The 25,055-nt window shown below is 38.9% G+C and overlaps 1 protein-coding gene across 2 annotated transcripts in view; it reads left to right on the forward strand.

The window, feature by feature from the left end:
- LOC138742336 (SH2/SH3 adapter protein NCK1-like) overlaps positions 1-25,055 on the forward strand; it is a 158,331-nt gene that overhangs the window by 69,552 nt on the left and 63,724 nt on the right. For both annotated transcript variants that reach the window (XM_069896617.1, XM_069896618.1), the window contains exon 2: positions 12,254-12,301. The gene's annotated coding sequence lies outside the window, so the exon portion shown is untranslated. The remainder of the gene's footprint in view (positions 1-12,253; positions 12,302-25,055) is intronic.

Here is a 25,055-nt window from a genome sequence, read left to right on the forward strand (position 1 = left end):
TATTTTATTGGAGTGTTCCAGGTTGATAGTTTTCTGTGCTACGTTCTTCAAGGATGACCCCATCTTCTAGGTGTCCTTGCATCCTTTGATCTACTTCTCAGGCTACTTTAATGGTGGGTGTCCTGCTTACTTGTAATTGCCCTTCAGCTTGTGTACCTGATCTTATGTTGGTTGGATTTGTGATTTGAGTGTGGCTCTCTGACCTGAAATCAAAGATTCGGAACCATGTGCCAGATTTAATAGGTTTCTAAAAAAAAAATTACAAGCACTTAGTTGAAACACAGAAATGCTGGATGAACTCAGCAGGTCTCACAGTGATCATAGGAGGTCAAGATGACACTTTGGGTATCTGTCCCCAAAGCTTGTGGCCAATGTAGTCAAAGGCTTTTACCAAATCCACAAAAACAATATCCAGATTTTATTTAAAACTTGGCACCTGACATTAAATTATTAATTTCTTAGCTCATTTTAACTGAGTTGACTAAAATTCCATCCTTTATTTATCACAAATTAATTATTGTGTTTCAATGTATTCCTTGACTTTTTCCCTGGCTTTCGCTGCTGCCAGAACTCTGACTTTGAGATCGAACAAATGATTCTCTTGCTGCTGAACTTTTATTCTCCATTCTCCTGAAATTGTTCTAAATTCTCATATACATTTGTAATACACAGAAGTGCTGGAGAAACTCAGCAGGTCACACCGTCCATAGGAATCAAAAGTATAAAACCAATATTTGGGGCTGAGCTCTTCACGGTATGAGCAGAAAGCAGACAGGCACCTGAATTAAAAAAAATGGTGGAAGGACAGAGAAAGGGAGGAAGGGACAGGTGAAAGAGAACAGGCAAGAGGTGGGAGAGCAGAAGAGGAAAAAAGCTGAAAAATGATCAGTGGAGGGTAGCTCCTCCAAGAAGAGGGTATGGGGCTGGAGGAAGGGAGAGGGGGAACAGACACCGGAGAAGTCTATGTTAATACCATCTGGATGAGGAGTCCCCAGGCGTCATGTTGGTAATAATTTTTGGAAAAGTGGGAGGAGTCAAAAGAGAAGTTATTGAGAAGAACAAGTGAAAACACCAACCCACTTTATCTGTCAAATGGGTAGCTATGCGTAACTGTATGGGCTGCAGCTATGCCTGCATTAATGTTGGCTAGGTGGAGCAACTCATGCTACAAGCCTGCACAGGCAAGGTTCCTCAACTCCTCCTTCAGAGATGTTGTGCTGCTAGAGCTCACCGGAGGACTGTTCCGGCACCTCATTAGGCCGTTCTGGCACCTGTTTCTTCCACAACTGGCCATCCTACTTTGTAGTCTTGCAGTTCACTGTCTACAGTGCCAAATTCAACATGGCGGCCACCAAGGCCAGGTCTTACGAGACCTCCTTGTCGCCATTATTGGTGAGCTCTGGCACCTAAACGTGTAGCACTGCATCCCTGTCTTCCTTGACTGCATTAGTGCTCATGCACCCATAATGAGTTTGCTATCTTTATCCATCTACTGCTCACTTTCACCGTGGCCTCAAATTCACTTGGTCCACCTGGGAAGGACTCTCTCCTTTCTCTATCTCTCTCTGTTGCCATCTCAGGAGACAAACTCTTAAACTTTTTCTACAAACCCACCAATTACACCTCTTTACACCCTGTCCCCTGTAAGGATTCTATTCCTTTCTCTCAGTTCCTCTGTCTCCATTACACGTGATCCCAGAATAAGGTGGTCTCTTCTAAAACATCTATGCTGCCCTCTTTTTTTTAAAAAAAAGTCTTCCTTCTCTACTGCCATTGTCTCACCCTTTACCTGCATCTCCTCTATTTCCTGCATATCTTCCCTAGCTCCCCCTGCAACAAGGTTGATATTCCCTTGTCCTCATCTACCACCCCACTAGTCACCATATCCAACGTAATATCCTCCACAATTTCTTCTGCCACCTACCATGCGATCCCGTCACCTCCCTATCTGCTTTCTGCAGGGACAACTCTATCGGTGACTCCCTCATCTACTTCTCCCTTCCCACCAATCACACCCTTGGCACCTACCCCTGTAACTGCAGGAAATACTCCACTTGCTCCTTCACCTTCTCCCTCACTACCATTTAGGGCCCAAACACTCCTTCCAAGTGAACCAAAACTTCACCTGTGAATCTGCAGGAGACATCTACTGCAACTGATGCTCATGTTGTGGCCTCTCCTACATGGAAGGGACTGGATACAGACTGGAAGATTGGTTTGTTGAGCACCTTCACTCTCTCATCTGCAATAATGAGGACCTCCCTGTGGCTAACCATTTCAATTCTGCACCCCATTCCTCCTAGCAACTTTTCTGTCTAAGCCCTTGTGTACTGCCAAATTGAGGATCCTTCCTTCTCCCCCCACCACATAAACTGGAGGAACCACACCTAATATTGCATCTGTGCACTCTCTAACCTGATGTCATCAACACTGACTTATTGGTTTCCATAGGCCCCTAACCTGTCTCTCTTTCCTTATCCCTTTGTTTCCTTCCCTCCAGCTCCCTACTTCCTTCCCTCTCCATTCAGTGAGTTACTCCCTCCCCTATCATTTTTCAGCTTTTTTCTTTTCTCCCCACCCACCCATGTCTACCTGTGACCTCTTGCCTGTTGGCCTATGCTTCTCATATTGCCCCTTCCCCCCTCCTCCCACTTTCTTATTCTGACTGCTCTCTGCTCATACCTTGACGAATGGCACAAGCCCGAAATGTTGGTGATATAACCTTTGCTTCTGATGGATGCCGTGTGACGTGCACCTGCACCTGCAAATTTTCCTTTTCAACATATTTATTCTGCCTTGCTGTTGCATCCCCGGGCAACCAGCAATTTCTTTGGGGGGGGGGGGGATTTGAAATGCTCTTCTGAACTATCTGACTTGCATAAATTTCCCATGTTAAATTCTTCTCTCCTCACTCCACTAGGAATTTTGGCTCTGAGGTTGGGGTTGAGAAACTTGGGTTGTTCTGGAACAAAGGAGGTTGAAAAGTGATTAGATAGTGATGTACAGGATCATGGTAGGTTTAGATAAACTGGAGAAAACTGTTCCCATTAGGTGAACGTTGGTTGGTAAGAAATACCAGCGAATACGGGATGAAGAACTGTTTTGTGGAGTAATTGATAATAACTTGGAATTTGCTGGTAAGGTTCGAGATGGAAGCAGAGACTAAGTGATGTCAAAAGGAAACTGGTTATTTGAGCAAAATAAGCTTGCAAGGGTTTGGTGTTGGAAAATCGGAAGAACTGAGGGCCCTCTGTGAACTCGAAAGGACCTTTCGATGCTGTTGCAACTAATAGTAAACTTTTAAGGCATTTTAAGAATTTATTGAAAACATTCCACCTCCCTCATCAGGTGGTAGTAATTTACTGGCTACCACAGCAGCTAGATTTTATTTCAAACAAATAATATTTCATTTTGGCAAGATCTACTGAGGAGCTTGGTAAATTATGTTTGAGTTTTGAGACCCTCTTAATTTGGTAATCTGCACATTGCCTCAATGCAACAAAGCTAAAGATTTAAAAAAAATTGTCTTCCTGTTGAACCAGGTGTTGATTCTTTTTCTGCCCAGAGGCTCTTAATTTGTTGGTCAAAATACCACATGCTGTCTTAATGAAATGATCCTCAGACTTGGTGGGGGGGTGGAGGAGTGGGGGTTGTGAAGGGCACGCGCGCGTGTGTGTGTGGTTCTTTGTAACTACAAGGTTGACATATTGCAGAATAATTTTTAAATGAAATGCTGAACATTTGCCAAGTTGACTTTGGTTATTACATCTGAGGTGGGCTACCTGTTTGTACCTTTCCCTGGATACAAGGGCTATCCACGTGGATTTTACCTCCTATAAAATCACTATGGCCACCTTGACTTTTTCCTGACTTATGTTCACGGTCAGTAGTACTGGGTCTCTGTGATCCAGCCTGTGCTTGTGATGAATATCAAGCCATGTCAGGGGTTGAGTTCCTGCTGATCAAAGTCAACACCAGCCCTTTGAGATCAACAAGGAGTGGAATTTGGGGGAAAAATCTTAAGTAAATAAATTGCCATTGAACTTCTCCAGAAGTAAAGTCTGACTTCCAGGAGCCTTCAAAGATAAGAGACTTGTTGGTTAACGGCATTCAGTTTTCATGAAGGTCACTTTCATTCTCTAAATTGTCTTGATAGATTTTCTAACAAAATATTTAAGGTATGGTTTATGGCTCTCCTTAATGAATTGAATGTGCGTACATTCGGCCTAAAAGATTTTTTTTTCTTAAAATCATATAACGCAGGCATTATTTAGCACTTTGCTAATGTAAGGCCTTTATCCTGTTGGTCTCAACTTTTGCCCTTAACTTGGGTACAGGGTATTTCAAGTGTTTATCAAGTTCCTATTGAAATAACTCCTGTTATTCATTCAAGCTGTGTATTCCAGATTGTATCTTGTTGAATATGCATGTTGTGTGGGGCCAGACCTCTGCCAGTACCAATACTGCTCAACATTTCCACTGGTCGCCACCTTCTCCGGAATATTTTCATTTATATTGTTTTATTTTCCTGAATTAATTTTAGTTTCTGTTGTAATTTATTTTTGTTTGCTTTCCTGGTTAGCTTCAACTTGTTTCAGATGGATAAATTTTAAATGTATCTAATTATTACAAAGTAGATTTCTCATAAAATAAAAGTTCAATTATTTAGACCTGTGGATTTAAGAGCCCTTTCAGAAATAGTTCCATTAAAATGTTCCAGCTTTCAAGAAAGTTATCCCGAACACATGCAAGCATGTACACATCAGATCTATTTCTCTGGACCAAGTTTTTCCAAGCCATAATTGAGCTGACAGCTGCATAAGGCTGGGATTTTTGTTTTGATTCATACTATGAATGCCGAAGGTTGCAAATATTTGCTGCTTTCCCTGGGGACTTGATTGTAATAGTTTTTAAAAAAAACCTTGAGTTTTGTAATCTGAGGCAAAAAAAATTAAACTTGATGCATTATTTCATAATGAAACCATGTGGAATTTTTAGGGGTGAGTATGTGGGGAAAATTATTTGCATATTTTGGCATATTCTCTCTGTACACATCTGAAATAGAATGATTTCTTCTTCCCTCCATTGGCTGTGAAGAAAGATGTAGAGAGGCAATGAACTCTTTCTTTGAATTCTGCTCTCGTTACCTGAACACATGGCACTCACTTCCACTTTGCATCCTGTGGTCTTCTTTCAGGTATGTGTTAGCCAATAATCAATTTTATTGTGGGGGGGTGGAGGGGGGGAGAGAAAGAAAGGCAATTTATAAAGACAGGCTTCCTTAGCCTTTGAATCATTTCACTTACCTCCAAAAAAAAAGTCCAGTGGAGGATTGGCTGGTCCAACTTGCTTCATGTTCCCTCTGCCTGTGAGATTAGTGTCAGAGGTAGAGTGAAGTCTGTCCATCTCAATAAAAGGATTGCTGCTGAATGCAGCTCCAAAGGGCGGGGGTGATGACCTCATGATGATGCCATTAACCCGCGTCCAAAGAGCACGAATTTTAAAGAACCCACATAATCAAAAAAAGGAATTACGTTGCGCAGAATATCTGCCCGAGTCCAGAGACACTTTGCACAGATCTCCAGTAGCACTTGTACTTGCTTTTCAATTGGCATTTTCAGTAGAGGCCTGCTTTCCCTTCATGGGTGTACATTTGATGTCATGGTGGCTGGCGACGCTACTGCACTTTTCACATCGGCTCACGATTCACCCCATGTGATCTGCATAAAAGGTAAATTTGCCTTTTTAAAAACTTGAGCAGGCGATTGCATGCCTTTTTGTGTACAAAAAAATCCTAAAGGTTAGAATGTTGTTGGTGGGTCCACTTTTTGGTGAATGCTGGAGCATACATTTCTTTCAAACTTGGACACATTTATTTTAAAAAAAAATGTTGAGGAAGCAACATATTGGCCATTTGATGACAAGATCATGCATTGATATCTGGCCTTCAGATGTCTCAAATTGCTGTCAATTAATTACATCTGAAATGTCATAGCTATAGGTTGCATGTGTATGTTCACAGATGATTCAGACTGACTGGATACACTTTCTGTACATTGCATTGATTACCTTCTGCTCAGGTAGTATCCTTGTGGCTTTTATTGTTTGAAATAGATGTCAGAAAAAAAATGAAACTGTTACTCGGTTACTCAAAATGTTTATTTCAGGAGAAACATTTTCTCTGGGGAAATTGTTCCGAAAATGTATTTCCTGTTGATAAATTGACTTTAGTAAGATGAAGTTTTTCAATATTTAGTGATTTTTTTTTCTTTAAAATATTTTTGAGTTTAACAATCCTACATACAAAGTCTACTAATATAACAAAAAGCATGTCAAATCATAAATTAATATAAATGTAATTCAAAAAATCCATCTATATTTGTTGATTTTATTTCTGAAAAATAATTCTGGATATAAACCAATGGAGTTACATTTACATTATACCAACCCTTGGTCAAAACACAGAGTACTATCTGTATAATTTGATGATGTGATCTAGGACAACCATAATTAAGTCCGTGTATAATCAATTAATCTTTAAAAAAAAAGAATTAAAGAAAATTAAAACTAAATACCCCCTCCCTCTAATCAAGGTTACCTTGTAGAAAAAAGTAAAGATATGGGTCAAATAGAGACCTTCAGAAACTAGACAGAGAATCAGTGAAGCATCCAAATTACTTAAATCTCCCGATCATGATAATATTCTATGAATGGGTAACACATCTTTTCAAATTGAAACTTTCTATATAAAATGTTGTATCTAATTTTCTTCACACTTAAATATATGACATTACATCATGTGCATGAGCAGATGAAGATTGATCTTTCTATTTCATTAAAATTGTTTGTTTGACAATCAATGTGCTTAAAAACTAAAACATTCTCTTGAGATGCAGACACAAGTATATCTGGTTCATGCGAAAAATCAAACAAGGCAATTAAAGGGCATGGTTCTATTTGGATCGTAAAAATCGTTGTTAAAGATTGAAAAATGTTTTCCCAAAATATTCCTAAATTGGGAAACTCTAAAAACATATGGATCAACTGTGATCTGAATTTAATCTTTCTTATAGACATTTACTTAGATATTTACAAATTAGGCATTTTGTTCAGTCAAATTTTCCCCAAATCCCAAATTCAAATATTCTTGATTTTTAAAAAATTTACAGTTTGATCATGGTGGATTAATATCATATGTTTATAACGATTTATTGGATTTAAGTTCAGTCTCAATGGCTGGGATTAAGGACAATTGGGAATGTAATTTCAATATAACATTTTTGGATGAATACTGGTACACTGCTTTTAGTTTGATTAATGATTCTTCATTTTTGCAAGGCATTGTTTATTACAATTTAAGGTGGTACACAGAACACATGTCCAAACTTAACTTATCTTTATGCAGATGTTGATCCATTATTGAGAAGTGCAAAATTCTTCTTCTTTCCAAACAATTCTTGGAACCTAATTTTTCTTCTCCATGACATTTCATGAAATTGCATTTGGATACATTCTAATTTAAGTGGGTATTCAGGAGAAGAAAATCCAAACTTAGCAGTTAGTGTGATCAGTTCAAGACACAAGAGACTGCAGATGCTGGAATCAGGAACAACTTGATGGGTTGTCTAGCATCAATGGAAGCAAAGGGATGTTCGACGTTTTGGATGGAGACCATATTGCAGTGTTTTGGACCAAAGTGGTGACCATCCCCTTTCTTTCACAGGTGGTGTGCAAATAGTTTGATAGAGTATGCATAAAAAATGCATAATTCTGATCATTCTTTGTAATTTTTTTCTGCATCTTAATTGCAGCTCACCTCCTCGAATAATTTATTACTCTGTCCTTCTCTGTTCCTTAATTCCCAGTCTGTCATCTATGTGAGACTTGAGTTCCTCTAGTATTTCTGTGTTTTTACTGGGAATCAGATCGCTAGCATCTGTGTGGGGTGGGGAGATGGAAAAAATATGTAAAAAGGGGAAATCAAAATATAATCACTTCTGCTGGTTTCAATTAGCTGTCAGGCAAATTACTCTAAAATTGTTAATGTCGCTGTGTAGTCAAGTCAGTTAAAATGTGGTCCGATCCAATTAAAATGGTGCCATTCTGGGTTTAACAGGTAGTTTTGGTCAATGTAGTTGGCATAAATGTATCGTTTTCATTTAAAAAAAATTTCTGTGAATATTGAACAGTGTCTTTGTGAAACTCCTGGTTAATTGCAATGTAAAAGTTCTTGCTTTGCATCGAGACAAGAGAATATATTAAACATCTTAGGTTTGAACAATTTTTGCATTTGTCTTTAATGACCTTAATTTCTCCTGTTGTTCCTATTGTTCAATGGTTTAATTTAGAAGCAGAAATAAAGATGTATAGTTGTCTGAACATGTAATCCTGTGATTTGAATACAAAATAGGAGATCTTTTTAAATATATTTAGAATGAACTTGCACAAATTCTCAAACTTTCCCTGTTAAGACAAGCAGTTAAATTGTTTTCTGTTGTGTCCTTTCATTTAGATGATCTCGTGGGAATTCAAGGATGAATCTCAATTTAAAGCTATTTGTGTACTGTAAATGATGGAGTTGGTTTCCTTTGTAAACACCAGCTATGTTAATATTGATAGGGTTCATGTTGATTAAGGTCACATGCTATTTTCATCTCAGGAGACCAGTATTGGTCAGTATTGTTGCATCCACAGCTTGTATGGGCTTTAATAAAACAAAAATGTCCCAAAACACAAACTCTAAATCTGGTGATGCTGACTTACAATCATGAAGGATTTAAAAAAAATCGCAAACATGTGTTGACTTGGTACATAAACCTAAAGTTAACATGCAACTTCCAGGGGCCCATTGCATGAGATGAGTTTTAAATCTTTGACCCATAGAATATGACCATAGCCATTTCTCCTTGCATTAAGTTTAAATGGCAATGTGGTTAAATGTCCTAATATCGGTGTGAGGTCAAATTGTTCTCTTTAGCAGCAAGTTTTCAAAGCATTGAAATAGCTTTATTAAAGTTAATTATGCATCAGCTTGGTTACTTTGTACTGTAAGAACACTGCATTTTTTTTTGGAAAAGAATGATGAACACTCCAAATGTGTCTGCTAAAAGATTGAACATTAAAACATTCTTTTACTTTCATATTCTTTTGGTGTGGAATATGAATAGGGCACAGGGAATTTGTGATGGGCAGGTCAGCTGTTGAAGGGGGAAAAAAATTGCAAAGTCTTAAACAAGGGCATGACAGGATGGCATGTAGGCAAGAAACCTATTGGAACCTATCCGGTTTGTGGATGAAGAGTCAAAAAGCCCTTTTCACACTGCTAACCCTCTGAGGAAGCAGGAAAGCTTTCTGGGCAAGCTGCACCACGATTTACCTGGTTAATCGGCCGCCAGCAGTGACAACGCAAGAGCAGGTTGTGCTTTCACTCTGCCAGAAGGCAATTAATGAGTTAACTCGGCCGGGCTCTGACATTTTCCCCCCACCAAGTGTCAGAACCAGGTTGAATTTGACAGGAATTTCTCTGTTACGAGCCCAGAGGACCCCAAAACCCAGCAGCAATAGATATTCACCAAGACAAATGGTTACTTATACAAAAGTTGCTTTTAATTATCTTTAAACATGAAAACCGAATCCTACTTTAACTTATCACTGTTGACTTAACTAACCTAACTTAACTCCTTTCTAATTCTAAGCACACGTGTGCGTAAGTTCAGAAAAGTTCTTTGATTCACAGTCCAATCTCAACCTCATTCCTCCAAATTCACTGGTTGCAGGCAATTCTTATACTGTGCACAGAATTTAACATTTATAAAGTTCACCAGGTTTTGGTGCTTGAAAGGTAAATGGTTACTGCTCAGGAAGGTTCTTGTTGGTTTTCAGAGAGATTTATTGTTCCAGGACATCCACAACTGATTTACTTCAATCAGCCACTTCAGTATCTTGCTGACAAAACTTGCCCCCTCAGGGTTCTCCAGATGATGACCTCTTTCTTTCAGGTCATCACAGAGTTCCTTTTTGTTTCTCTTATTTCAAGTGAAACATTAGACATCCAGTCCTCTCCCCTTGCATGAACCACAAGGGCTTTGACCAGGCTGAACCAAGCACTCACAACCTGTCTTCCAAATGGGGTTTTCCACAAGCTTGCCAGCTTGTCCTGTTGAAGTGTCAGCTGCTGTTGCTGACTGTAACACCGTAGAAATGATCGCGCTCAATCTCTCACAGAGAAAGCCTGTATGACTCTCTCTGCTTGCAAAACTACATGACCCTCTTAGAGCAGCAAGTTCCCCTCCAGACTGTCTGTGGCTTTGACAAGCTCTTTCATCTGTTGCCTTTTTGTAAACAACAATCCATTAGTGAAGTCTCCTGGGCACTCTCCAAAGCTTTTGCAAAGGCTCTGTGGCCCGACATGTCTAGCATTAGCAGAGCTCCAGGATTTTAAATAAGATCTGTTTTAAAGTGTTTGTATGTGACCTACATTAACAAACCTGCCCAAATTTATCTCCCGAAAACATATCTGTATTCTGTCATAATCTCATCCTGCCAAGTTGGGACATTTCACACCTGCTGAATTAGCCGATTAACCCACATGGTGGTGTGAAAGGGGCTATAGATAGAATGAGGAGTATGGAAATTGACAACTTTTATATAAAAAAAAGGAAGCTTTGAGCTGTGTTGAAGTGCAGGAAGGAGCACTAATTCAGCCTTAGTGGAATTGAAGGATAAATTCAACGTGAGACGAGTTTAGCTGAGCAAACTGGTGAACTGGTTGGGCTGCTGTTTGGGAAGAAATAAAGAATGTTTTGATTGTCCTGATGAGGGATGGAGTTGCGGGGGTTGACACCATTGTGTGATGACCAAGGTGCAATCCTGACGTGCTCTCTGCGTGAAGTTTGGTTATGCTTCCTGTGATCCCACGGGATTACTTTGGCTGCTTTGGTTTTCTCTGTCATGCCAAAGAGGAAGTTTGATTATTGACTGAAAAAAATAATTACCCTGTTTGTGGAGATTGGCTGTCCATGGTAGTGGTGAGCCAATTGACTCAAGGAAGGGAAAAATGAATTCAATGAGGCAAGAACATGCTGAAGCAATGTGTCTGCCTCAACTGACCTGCTTAGGGGTTCTGTGAAAGTGGTTGTGTAAGATTGAAAGAGACAAGGCTAAAGGTTGTCGAGGTAATGTCAGAAACAAACTGGGAGATGAGGTCTGGCATTCTGGAGTGGGGTCATTGCCCAGAATGAGTTATGGAGAATTGTCTGAGAGCTAATGTTTGAGGTGGTTGGAAATTCTTCCAAACAGAACTGTTGTGTTGCTATTTGGATGCTAGTCAGTTTCATTTATTTTGCTGCTTAATTGTTTTCAAGTGTAAGTGGATCGTATTTTGGAATATAATTAATATAAGAAAGTTTGCTCTTGAATATAAACAGTTGGGGGGGGGGAGTTGGGAGAGCATATTGGCAATATTCATAAAAAATCTTGTCCTGTACTTCATAACTGCTCTGGATTTTGGGAACAAATTAAAAAAAAAGTGTGCAAGATTGTGTTGACTATAGAAAAAAAAGTTTAATTTCAAAATTTTGTGCTTGCTACTTGGATTTCACTGTACATGTTACAGTGGTTTGAATATTGTTTTAGAAAAGGTCAGTAATATCAGAACTCCTGTAAAAGAAACTAAAGTGTCTAATGTTTTGATGATCTAGCAACAAAAAGATGAAATCCTTCAATATGTGCAGATCAAAATGATGAAAAACATCCTCGCAATGCAAGTTTATTATTTAAAAACATTTATTACAGTACATTGGAAATATTAAAGCTGCTTCAATTTTTGCAGTACTCATTTCAATTCTAAAAAGGGTAATTTGGGCCAGTTCCCAGCAGTAAATTAATCATTTTCTTTGCCTTTCCCCTTACATTATGTACTTGGGAAGATAATTCTCTCCTTCATTCCCATCAACTCCCTATTGCTGCTTGTATACTCCCAGGTTATAATTTACAGGAGCTGATGAATCTGCCAGCACATCTTTAGGATGTGGAAGGAAATTCTATCAAGTCTCAAAAACCTATTCACTCAGCCAGAATGTGCAACCTTCACAAATTCTGCACAGACTGGGGTGTGGGTTGAATGGGAATCCCAGCAGTTGTGGGGCAATGATAACTTCTGTACCATCATGCATCTGATCATGTGGGGTCTTAAAAACATGGAAGAGTAATATGGTAATGATGCAGTACATTTAAATGTATTTTTTTATTTCAGCTTATCATTGGACAAGATACTGAGGCTGGCTGTTTTGATGCGGCACAGGTAGAATTTTTTTTACTGGCCAGAAATCATTTATATATAAAAAATATAGTTAATGGAGTAAATTGGTATAATTTTAAGAATGCGTAAGGAATTGTGTCTATGAAGATTTTCATTTCTTGGTTCAAATAACATTGGTTTCCATTCCATTTAAATATTTGGTCTTGATGAACTCAAAATGTGTATTGCCCAGTGGTTTGCAAATGAATCCAACAAAGCTGCTGGGCATAAAAATTACAAAGATAATAATATGTCCAAATCTAGATTAAGTAGCAAAAACTGCTTTCTTAAGGCTAATGTTGACTTTTCTCTGGTCTGATGATCAGAACTTACACAATACTTTAGATGCTGTCTGTCTCCAGCCATTCTCCACCTTTTTTGGTTATGGCCACACTGGGACTCTGCTCAAAGTTTATGGGCCCCTTTCCCTGAGAAGCAGTTTTGTTGGTTTCCTCTATATTTCTCTCCTCCTGATTACATTTAGAAAAAAAATTCACGATTTCAGTTCGTGGTTCCCCTTAAATGTGCTCTGGCCCCTATTGAGAATGACTTTGTAAAAGCTGTGGCTAAATTTTATCTATTTTGTTCTCTACTCCCAAATGCCAACATTCTACTCTCCTTTTTTATTTTTCTTTGTGACTGATTCTAAACCTTTATGTGCTTTTGTTCCTAGGGTTTTGGCGGTAGACAAATACTTGCCTTTTTTATTTACTTGGTCTGGAATGCTTGTTCGTAGCCTTCATGTGGTTTGAAATTTATCCATTTGTATTTTTACCTACTCAATGTCTCCTGTAATTTTATTTTTGCATTCAAGCATCTTGTCATAGAGCATGTGGACATGAATGGGACTTTAGATCTTTATCAACATCAATTGCAAGGAAGTGTAGGTTCTGAAGGGTAGCTGCAGATTACAGTTGAGTGCAGCAGTATTTTGAGTTTAGCATTAGGTCCATGCAGTACAAACAAGTGAATAAACTGGTACAAAGATGGCTTAACCACCATCCAGGGCACAATATTATGCAATAATATTTAAAGGCATGGTGTATGCATCTGATAAAATGATGCATGGATAGAACTAATTATTCTGCAGCAGAGAGGCAAGAACAAAAAAAAGAGATTAAATTAAAGCGAGAGAAGATTTTTCTATTTCATGGGGCAATGATAAATTGTGAATTTCAAATGTTAAAACAGAAACCTGGATAAACCAGCATAAACTAGGAAAAACAGAGGGGAAAGACATGGCCTGTAATGTTGGTTAATTGCTTTATCAATCCTATTTTATATTTTCGGTTTTGAGTTGCTGACAACAGCAGAATTGCAGGGGCTTCAACTGTTCTTGGGCTTGTTTCTTGGAGCTCCTTTCACTATTGTTTATTGTACAAAACCCAAAGAGTTAACACTGCTTGTTTCCTGATGCTCCACACACCAGGTGATATTGGATTGACTGACTTGTTTATTGCACTGTAAACAAATTCGTTTGGAATCATTGAACCATGGCAAATTTTCTCTTTTGAAAATTCAGAATTGCTTTGGGGAAAATGCAACTATTGCTGTTTCATAATCAGTATCTGTTTAAAGAGCAATGATTAACAAGCATAACATTCATTTTTTAATTTATTTATAATGGTTATAATTAAAGTTGCTTGTTGAACAAAGCTGGTAAACTATGAATAGCCATGGCTCTATGTCTAATATGTACCTGAGCAAAAGTATTGGAGAAGAGGAAATTTAATTTATCCCATGACATTTGGAAATTGCACATGCAACTTCATAATAAAAAGTTAAATTCTAAAAATACTTGGCGTGCCTTGCATATTTAAAAAAAAAATCTTCCCCAAAAGTTTTGTATTATTGCTGCTTAATATTGTGCTTTTTGGGTTCTGGAAGAAAAAAATAACAAAAAAAAATACTTGGTTACATTTCACTTTGTCTGGAAATTCATGCCATAAAAGCCCACAAGCTGCCAATTGAATGCATGTGGAGAGCACCTGAAGAGCCCATAGTCATGCAGCGTGTCAATTCGCTTGTCTTAGCTTGATACACTTATACCAGGAAGAAAGTGGATTTGAGCTGAAGACACAGAAAACTGCAACCTAGTAAAATGTTATTTCAGTGCCTGATTATAAGATGGCTGGAAAAAGGTTCTACATTACAGTAAATGTAAATCACAGATATAGCATCTCCATTTTCCTTGGTCTCTTTTAATGATCATGCCTTGCACAGGCATCCTCATCTAATGATGTTTCGCAGCATCAGTAATTCATGCTATTCCTTCCTTTTACTTCTCTGGTGTCCCTTATGTTCATGTTCTTCACTTCAACTGCTCTATGTGAAAATGGGTTCTGTATTTGTCAGTCATACAAATATGCCCTTTGTCCCACTATATCCATGCCAGGCAAGTTGTCTGACTGAATGGGTGTCCTTTGCTTTTGCTTGCTCCAAACTCTTTTAGAGTCAGGATCAGTGCAGCATTACACGAGCAAAACATCGAAATTATATTGGGAATAAAATAGTGGAAAAGAGAAAAATGAGTTAGTGTCTGTGGTTCATTGCTCATTCAGAAAAGTTCTATCCATGAACTTGGAAAATGTACTTTAAACATCATGATTGATCCAGTCTCAGCAGCTTGTTTGATTATACTCACCTTGTGTGGAAAAAGATACCACTTGGGTCTCTTTAAAATTGTTCTCTCTCACCCCCTCGTCCCCCCCCATCAAATTACCATTCTCCTCTAGTTTTGGACTGCCCTAACCTGGGGGGAGGGGGGGGAAGACTGACCATCCACCTATTTGATACATCACATGATTTTGTGTGGCTGAGCCTCCCAAGCTGCTGAGAAAATAATCCAGTCTTATTCTACCTTGAGCCGCCTTGTCCTGCAACATACTCATTAATCTTTTTTTTTGTTGCAACCTTTTCAGCTTTGTGGCACCCTTTTAGCAGTTGACTGATCAGATCTGCACCAACGTCTTATGACGGTTTGACAATGATGTCCCAACTCTTGTGTTCAGTGCCTTGACCAATGAAGGTATATGTGCCAAAAGCCACCTTTACGGTCTTACCTGGTGAAACCTGAAAATCTGCAGATGCAGTGATTGTGGTGAAAAACACCGTGTTGGAGGAACTGAATATTTCACAGCGTCCTTGGGAGGTCAAGATAGACAAGCAGCATTTCAGGCCTGAGGCCTTTGTCAAGCTACAGCAAAAAGCAGGCAGGCACCTGAATTAAAAAGGTGGTGGGGGTGGGGGGGAAGAGTGCAGGTGAACAGACATAAGGATAGGAGGACAGGAGAGGAGAAATAATTGATTGGGGGAGGGCTATGGCTCTGAATACAGAGCTGAAAAAGAAAGGGAGAGAGAGCCAGCTAGAGGAAAGGAGATGTCGGAATAGGGAAAGGGGGTGGTAGCTAATAGAAACTGGAGAAGTCGATGTTAATGCAATCTGGTTGGAGGGTGCCCAGGTGGAATATGAGGTGTTGTTTCCCCAAATTTGTGAGTTGTCTCAGCCTGGCAGTGCATGACACCATGGACAAGATAGCTCAGCGTGAGAATAGGACCTGGAGTTGAAATGAGTTACCACTGGGAGATCCCTGGTGTTACAGTAGATAGAGTGAAGGTGCTCAACAAACGGATCTCCCAGTCTTTCTGAAGAGGAAACCACAACAGGAGCACCGGGTACAGTCAATGATCCCCTGCAGATTCACAAGTGAAGTGTTGCTTCTCTTGGAAGGACTGTTTGGAAACCCTGATGGTGAGGGAGGAGTTGTGGGTGCAAGTGTAGTGGTCGCAGTGTTAGGGTTTCCCACCATATCTACTTGGATTGCCACTTGAAGGAAACTTTATCTGTACCACAAGATCTTTCTGTTCTATATTAATCTCTTGGCCCTTGCCTCTCTCATTTTTTAAAATTATTTATTCAAGCCACCAGTTTTAAGTCGCTTGTCTGATTTCAAGTGGCAAGATGGAAAATTAATTTGGAGCTCTCCAAATGTTATTATTTGGTTCACTTCCTCAAGTGAAGAAAATTTTGCATTTTTACTGTTCAATTCTTGGAATGGGTTTTAATTTTTTAAGCAATTTGAGCAATTATTGCCACAACCCTGCTAAATGGTTAACTTTCATTCAAGAGTTTGAAATATAGCATGGTGACCGGCCATTTTGGCTCACGAATCTGTGCCACCCAATTAACCTACACCCCAGTACTTTTCGAATGGTGGGAGGAAACCGGAGCCCCGAAACCCACGCAGGCACGGGGAGAATGTATAAATTCCTTGCAGACAGCATGGGATTTGAACCCAAATCGCTGACACTGTAAAGGCATTGCACTTACTGCTACCCCAACCATCCGAAAATAAATTTGTATTTAAAGCTTAAAATGGTGATAGTGCAATGAAATCTATAAATAATTTGTGATTTGAGCTGAGACCTTTTTTCTTAAATGTCAGGAATGTGAAACTTATCATTATAAGACTGTTTTCCTTTTGATCTACACCTTTAAATATTTTATTTATATTTCACACAAGCTTGTATACGGTGTCCTGCCAATGGCAGTTGACATTCAAATATACATATATTCATTTTCTTTAGACTATACTTACATACCCGTGTCTCTATCAACCCTCTCCCCCACACACAAAGTAAGACAACTCACTCAATTTTCAACTAACAACAAAACTTTAACACCAGGAAGATAAATAACGTGGGCCAGGGATTGTCGCAGCTTAGTGGGCAGCCTCTGGGCCGATTAGTCATTCCTGACTTTCCTTGATTGGGATCAGTGCGAGGGAGAGGAAACTGCAGCAAGGAATGGGGAAACCAATCACCACCATGCGCCTATGTAGTGCATGTATGGCTGCCAAATCTTGCAAAAGGTTCTGTATTTATTTCTCAGGTTAAAAGTTATTTTCTCCAGGGGAATGCAGCTTTGCATTTCCTTGTTCCATCAATTGATACTAAGACTAGAGTTGGATTCCAAGTCGCCGCAAGACACTTCCTGGCCATTGCCAATGCAATTAATACAAACTGGATTTGAAATTTGGACAGCTTCATTGTAAGCCTTATGTCCATTATCTTTCCCAGCAGGAACAACTCTGCATCTAGTGGAAATCACCTATGATTTTCTCTAGGACTTGGCCTAGATCTACCCTAAAAGGACCTCACCTTGCTACATGACCAGGTTGTGTGCATGAGCGTCCCGGTCACAACACCACATCTGAAGCATTGGTCCGAGAGTTTCGGTTTTGATCTGTTTATTTTTTGCGGCGTTAGGTACAATTGGTGCAAAAAGTTATACTTGACCAGCCTGTACCTTGCATTGATAACTGTAATCATGCTTTTCCCAGCACAAGTCGGACCAGTACCTCTTATCAATTGTAATGCCCAATTCTAACTCCCATCTTTCTTTCAACCTATGAAGGCCCAGTTTGGGTCCCTCTGACTGGAACAGGCAGTACATTGCCAAAATAAATTTCTTACCACTCCCCCTTCAAATCAAGGCCTCTATGTTATTGCACTGATGTAGGGCCATACTTGGACCCAATACATCCCATAGAAAAGACCTTATTTGAAGATAACCGTGGAATGTCTGATTTGGCAAAGCATATTTATTTTTCAGCTGCTCAAACGACATTAATTGCCCCTGCTCATATGCACCTGTGCTTTTTCTTGAGGTGAGCTCAAACCACTTCTTAAATCTATCTGGTGATCCACGCATCTGGCACAACTTGCCATTTGTAATTGGAATGGAGAATGCCCTTCCCCATCTTATCTCTTTCACAACCGCCTTCAGGGATGTGTAACCTGCAAATCATTTCAGAGAAAATGCTCTCTCAGCACCATGAATTTGAAAGAAGAAAATGCAGTTTATTTTTGAGATGCAGTTTCATCTTAATGAATTGATTAATTTTGAATGAGATTAAATTCAGTGCGGCCACTAGATATTCCCCTGGGAATGTAATTTCTTACAAGGCATTGTCAGAACCACAAAAAATTAGTCTTTTCCCAATGCATTATGGTCTGCTGGATAGCGAGTTCTGTTTTAAGTTTGTCTATCCCTTCTTTTCTCCCCCCCTCCCCCCAACCTACTTTAAGTAAATTCATTCAAGTGAAGTAAATTGCAATACTGATACATAGCAGAGATTCCATCCTGATGCTTGATGTGATGAAGCATTCGCAGCCTTAACACGCTGCTTACTGTGTGCAAAACGAATGAAAGAACATTGGGCAAATATGTGGCTTTATAAGCATGAAATCTGATGCGAGCTGCAGTCGATTTTTGGGGGTGGTGGGAAAGGAGAGTGTCATGCGACTTCTATCACAACCATTTGTTAGTGATGATCTTTTTCAGTTGAGGCTAAATTTACCTTCAATTAAATCTGACCACTTTTCTCATTGAAAATGCAAGCTTTGAATGGAGTTTCTCTCCCTCTCTCTCTGACATTGGATAGTTGATATCAAAAGATGTAGGGCAACTTCATTACAAAGACGTAGGCCCTCAGAATTGGATTACTGATGTGGAATTTATCTACTTCTGATGAAAAATCGGCATTCCTCATGGTGGCTTTCCCAGGACTGTGACTTCAGGAATGGATGAAATAGGACTATTTGCAATAAATCTGCTCACTTTTAATTATCAACAATTGCAACTGTCCCAAGTTCTCAATCATAGCAACAATATCTTTCAGAATATTTCCTTCCACAAGCATTCTCCTTGGATGTTGCTCCTGGTTAATTGTCAGCATTAGGATAATGGATTGATTTTTGGATACATATTCTTTCTCTTTTGCCTTATCAGATCTTATCAGGCATGGTCAAAGTACTACTATTGGATGTGTTGAGTTTCCCTGAAAATTTGAGGGTTGTATAAGAAAATTAATGAATTGAAAAACATCCAAAATTCTGTGATGAAGTCAAGTTCAGGGACTTGTCCTGAAAAGGTGACAGATCAGTTCAGTTTCTAAACATTTCTCTGGTGAAAGCCAATGTTATTTTCTGTTTTTGTGGCTTATAAAGTTCAGTGTACTAAACTTTAAACTATCGAGTGTTCCAAGTGAGTCTAGCGTTAAATTAATGTTTCAGTGGGCTGTAATTTGGATGCATTGGGTCTATTGTTCTGGTTGCTTGTTCAATTTTGATATTTTAATGTGAAGTTTGGGGAAATCCAAGTAAGTATAAAGATTGAAATTTGATTGCCTTTAAAGACTTATTTTTCTGCAACACATTTGGCCATATGGAAAATTTTATTTTAGAAAATATTTTAAAACTTTGGAGAGGAATTCTTATTTTGACAGTTTTTGCCATTTGTTTCATCAAATCTGTTGTACTTTTTTATGTTCATTGTATGCATATGATATTAAACAGAGCATAATTTGATTTTTTATGACAGGCTTTATTGCAATATAGGTAATAAGTACTAAACTACTAGATCAGTGGTTCTCAATCTTTTTCTTCCACTCATTTCCACTCATTCCCCATGTCATAGGTGATCTTGTAATTAGTAAGGGATTGCAGAAGGGGATATGTGGGTGGAAAGAAAAAGTATGAAAACCACTGTTTTTAATCATACCTAATTGACTCGTTATGTGCACAGTTTCATAACTCCGAAGGAAATGGCTCAACGACAATTTTTCTCAAGCAAAATATTTCAGTAACAATTGGGTCTAGAGCAGTGATTCCCAACCTTCCCTTCCCACTAGTATATCACCCAGAACAAGGTAAGTATGCACATTTTGGCTCTTGTATGCCCTGTATCCCTGTTTAATAGTTTGTGAAATACAACATAAACCAGGTAAATTATTATTTTTATAAATTCAGATAGTCATAAGTTAGGGACCACCTGTATTTAAAAAAAAAACATAACTTGATATTTGACTACTATGAAGCCTTGATAGTGTAGCAACTGTGTTGCAGTGCAAAAATGAAGAATGAGAAAATGATCAGATGTTGTCGCATCGAAGTTCAGTAAAAAGTTGTTTATTTAACTAGTCACATTCACCTTTTAAAACCCTGCGTGTTCCAAATGATGTCATCGCCTTGCCACTCGGAGCCTCCTGAGCGTGTTCGATTAAACCTCCGGTAAGCCGCTACAATAATTCAGTGTCAGGCTTGCTGTTTCTCATGCATCATCTCACTGTGGCTCCTTATTTCTGGGATCCCTTTACATTGTAGTTAACTGGAAAATTTATTATAATAAAGTGTGGCATATAAAAATAAAATTGAATTAGTTTATTAATATAAATATCATAAAGTTGTTTGGAAAATCTACAAGTTTGGCACCACCAAATTTCAGTGCTACTGTGGAAGGGTCACATTGATGACAGGTTTTGTGCGCCTATTGTAAGGTAAAACATCATGAGATGGGAATGTGTAGGGAGTTACCCTGTACAAGGCTGTAACAAGAAGGGGAGGTGTCCTTGTACTCCTGTTAGGTAAAACATCATGAGATGGGAATGTACGGGGCAGTAACAAGATGTGAATGCATCCTTGTACTTACAAGATAAGAGAGACATTGATGGATTGAGAGGCAGGAAGCTAGCAGGGAAAGGATAGCAACAGTTTTAGTCATTGGACAAGTAATGATATGATGATGTTCTAAGCACATATCCAAGGGTATAAAAAATCACCATTTTGCTGATAACGGCAGAATGCATTCTCCGACTAACCTGGTTGGTCGCAAGTGTTACAATCCGGTAATAAAGAACAAAGAACCCTGATTTCGACTCAGCCTGGTGTTTGTCTCACTCATTCATGAACAAAGCAGACCTAACACTATGTGCCAAGCTACTTCTGTCTTTCTTTATCCCTGTACTTGTCCAGAGTCTGTTGTTGAGTGTTCAGTTTAAGATGAGGGGAGGAAAGATTTTAAAACTGACCCAAGGAAAAACTCTATTTTGCAGAGGGTGGTGCGAATATGGAACAGGCTGTCAGAGGAAGTGGGAGCCGTAGATACATTTACAATATTTAAAAGTTATTTGGGTGGAATAAGAAAAGGTCAACGGGAGATGGATGAAGCAGAACTAAATGCGGCAAGCACAGATGGTTGGCATGGAGATTGGGATGAAAGGTCTCGCACAACTCTGGACTATTCCATTCAGGTGGAAGTGCTGTGGTGAGCCTTTTAAATTCTGATGCATTGCACATTTCACGTTGTTCCAAAATGTGAATTGTATACAGTAGATTGTAAAGAGATGTTTGAGTTGGCCTGCTACTCTAATTTTTCCTGCATTAAAGTAGGCCAAAATAAAATAACTTTACTGTAACAGGTTCTTTCTCGAACAGTTTTAAACATTGGCTGAATGAATAGACATCCCTCATCACTTATCTACAGACATCCAACTTTATCTGCTCTTGTGCCCTTTAATTACTATTCATCAAAAGGTAATATTGTTACCCTGTTTTTGCATCTACGAAGAGGATTTGCTTCTTTCACTTTCCTGTTTATAAATGTCACAAGTCTTGGCAATATCTTCATGACACTTGTTTCTATCTCTCCCACCTGTTCTTGACTGTCATGGTGTGTTACGCATTAGCATTGAATGAATCAGATTCACTCTGAGCACGCAAGATGGTCTTTAACCTTGGCGTCAAACTTCATATTCCATAGATCATGTTCAATTAGATTTTTCCTAACTTGTGTACCCTTGTAGACTATCTTCTCCAACATTGGGATTATTCACATAAGCCATAATGTTTCCCACATGACCCTGCTGCTGACACTTTTCGATCTGGCCAGCTTTCGCTGCTGTTGCCAGCTTTCCTCCCTTGTACTCTATTTTGTAAAACCTCACATGAAGTGATCTCATTGAGACATGTAAAATTTTTAAGTCGCTTAAATCACTGATGGAGTGATTCATTTTTTTCCCATGATTGAGGCGATTGAGGGATGTAGATTCTCAAAGCAATGTTTCCTCATTTAGGACTGAGATGAGAACCTATTGTGTTTAATACTGTTTGTATGTGTTTGGATGGCCTGCCCCTTATTGATTGTACCTGTGGGTCCTCCCCCTTGATTCCCCTAATAAAGGAGGCAATGCCATAACCTTGCCCCCAGAGCAAGATCAGGTCTCAGATCAGCAACACGAGATGTAGCTTTCTATTTATGATAATAAAATTGATTAATTATCAATAACTCCAAAGCCTATCAGTCAAGTAACTTCTAGTCTTTGGAGTTATTGAGAGGGCATCACATATTTCTTCACAGAGACTGGTGTTTCTTTAAAATTTTGAGTGGGCTAATCTAGCTTGGTCATTAAATCGAAGACGTAGTATTTTGGATTTTAAGAGTCGAATGATATAAGCTTGGTGCAGGAGAGTGGCGATGAGATAAAAGATCAACCTTGATTTTCTCAAATGGGAGTGAAGATAAGATGGCATATTGTTGAAGTCCACTCCAATTTCCGTTTGTTTAGTGACCCTCTAATTCTTATTGACTTGCCACATGTTTGATTTTGAAACATTTATCACTGAATCACTTTCCTTTTTGTTGTCTACAATTGATTTTTATCATGTGCACCGTGCAAGAAATGTTAAAGTTCATCAACTCTTAATGCATCAATTATTCAAAATGGTTTAGTGAAGCTTTGAACCAGCCAAAGCAACACACCTGCAACAGTAGCCGGAAGCTTCTAAGCTGCACACGTTAGGAACATCTGAGTAACAGGAAGGGCACGAACAGAATTAGTCAACTAGATGCTTGTTGTCTTATAATGAAAGTGAATTTCAATTAAGTGTATGGTTCCCTTCAAGTTTGTTCATCACTTTTGCATATTTAATTTAAACAGTGGTTAAATTAAAACAAAATGATCTTGGAAGGTGGTATGGAGTGTTTTATGCACAAGCCCCTGTCATTGAAAAGTTTACATTGATTGTACTAAGTTTTTGTTACAAAATCCAGACTTCTAAAAGTGATAATAACTTGGCTTTATCGGCCCTTTGGACTTCCTGTGTGTTCGTTATCAGGCCTTTGTGGATGTGATGTGGATTTCATGGAGTTCTCTTTGTGAGATGAAGTGATACTGTGAACTTGAAATCTAGCTAAAATGCTATCGTAATTGAAGGATACAGCTTCAAGTGAACCAGAACTTGGTGTAGAGTATGAAAGGATTTGCCTACTTCAAATCCCAATTTCTCCACTGGGTGTCACTTTTCTTTGCTCCCAGACCTGCCAATTTTGCAATGTTTTGCTGTGCATTACTGATATATTTCCTGTTATTTTATGGTTACAATAGCTTGATTAAACCAGTAAACATTTTTGTACAGTAAATTAAGCTTGTTGGCATTGCATCAAATTAAGCCTCAATTGGATAAATATTGTCTGTTGTACAAAATTTGACAAGGGATGAGACTAATTTCCAAAACTGAGAAAAGGTGATGATAGTATTTTAAAAATATAGAAATGCGAGAGGAACTTCAGCATTCAAAAAAGGAAAATATATTGCCAACGTTTCAGGCCCGAGCCCTTTAATGAATAAGAAGAATGAACCAGAAGCAACAAGTCTCAGAATTCAGACAGTGCTGGCGGGGGTAGGAATCCAGACCAACAAAAGGTGTTCATTGGATATGAGGTAAGAATTTAACAAGTTTGTGCGAAAGGAGACAGGGAAAAGGAAGAGAGACCAAGACACAGTTGGAGGAAGGTGATAGAGAAGAAGTGAGGTTTTAATGAATGCCAGAGGAGTTGATATTAATGCCATCCGGTTGGAGAGTGAGTGCCCAGCCAGAAGATGCATTGTTGTTCCTCCAATGTGTGGGAGGTCAACCATTATCTGAATTCTGAGACTTCCTGTTTGTATTACATTTTTAACCGGGGGGGGGGGGTGAGGGGTGAAGATTCTGCCTGTCTACTTTCATGAAGACTCCCTTCAGATTCTCTGACACTCCAGGCAAATTTGCCTTTCCCCATGGCTCATACCCTCCAATCCAGGCAGCATTCTAGTGAATCTCTTTTGAAACTTTACAAAGCTTCTACATCCCTCCTTTCATGGGGTGATCAAAATTGCACATAATAGTCCATGTGACCTAACCAAAGTTTTGGATAGCTGTAGGATAACTTTCCTGTGCTTGAAGGTGAGAATAACATACTTTATGTACCACTCTATTTTTTACAAGGCTATCTTCAAGAAGTTAGGAATCTGAATGCCCAAATCCCTTTGCATGTCAATGCATTTAAAAGCTGCCAGAAACTCTGCATGTTCCCCCCACTTCCCATGCTTTACTCCCGGTTGATTCAGAATCATTTTTCTTCGAACGGAAAGGAGTACAATCACCTGCCATGCGCAGTTTGCGATTTTTGTGTGACTTGAACTGGATTTGATAATATGAGTGGTTGGGTATGTGACCTACAATTCGAGGAGGCTGCAGTGTTACATGCCACCACCTGGAGTCAATAGCCGAGTTGCTGCTTTCCCCTTGACAAAAAAAAGCAGAAATAAGTTTGCATCCCATGGCAGTATCAATAAAAACCTTAACTCTTATTAACTACTTTTTGTTACATTTCTTCACAAGAAATATATTGTACAAGGTACATATGCACCAAAATTCTTGCTTACAGTCAAAAATGTACTTTTTAAAAGAAAAAAAGCAACTGTAATTGTATACACTAAATTAGAAAGGTAAAAGATAGATAATAAATACAAATGGTAGACAAAAGATTCTGAACAACACAAAAAATGGTGGAGCAGGTTCCAAAGATGCTAAATTTAAGTCAGAATGGCAGCATTTATTGCCCATTCTTAATTGGCCCTAAACTGAGAAAGCGGGT

The sequence above is a fragment of the Narcine bancroftii genome, chromosome 9 (genome assembly GCF_036971445.1).
Source record: "Narcine bancroftii isolate sNarBan1 chromosome 9, sNarBan1.hap1, whole genome shotgun sequence".
Classification (NCBI taxonomy): Eukaryota; Metazoa; Chordata; class Chondrichthyes; order Torpediniformes; family Narcinidae; genus Narcine; species Narcine bancroftii.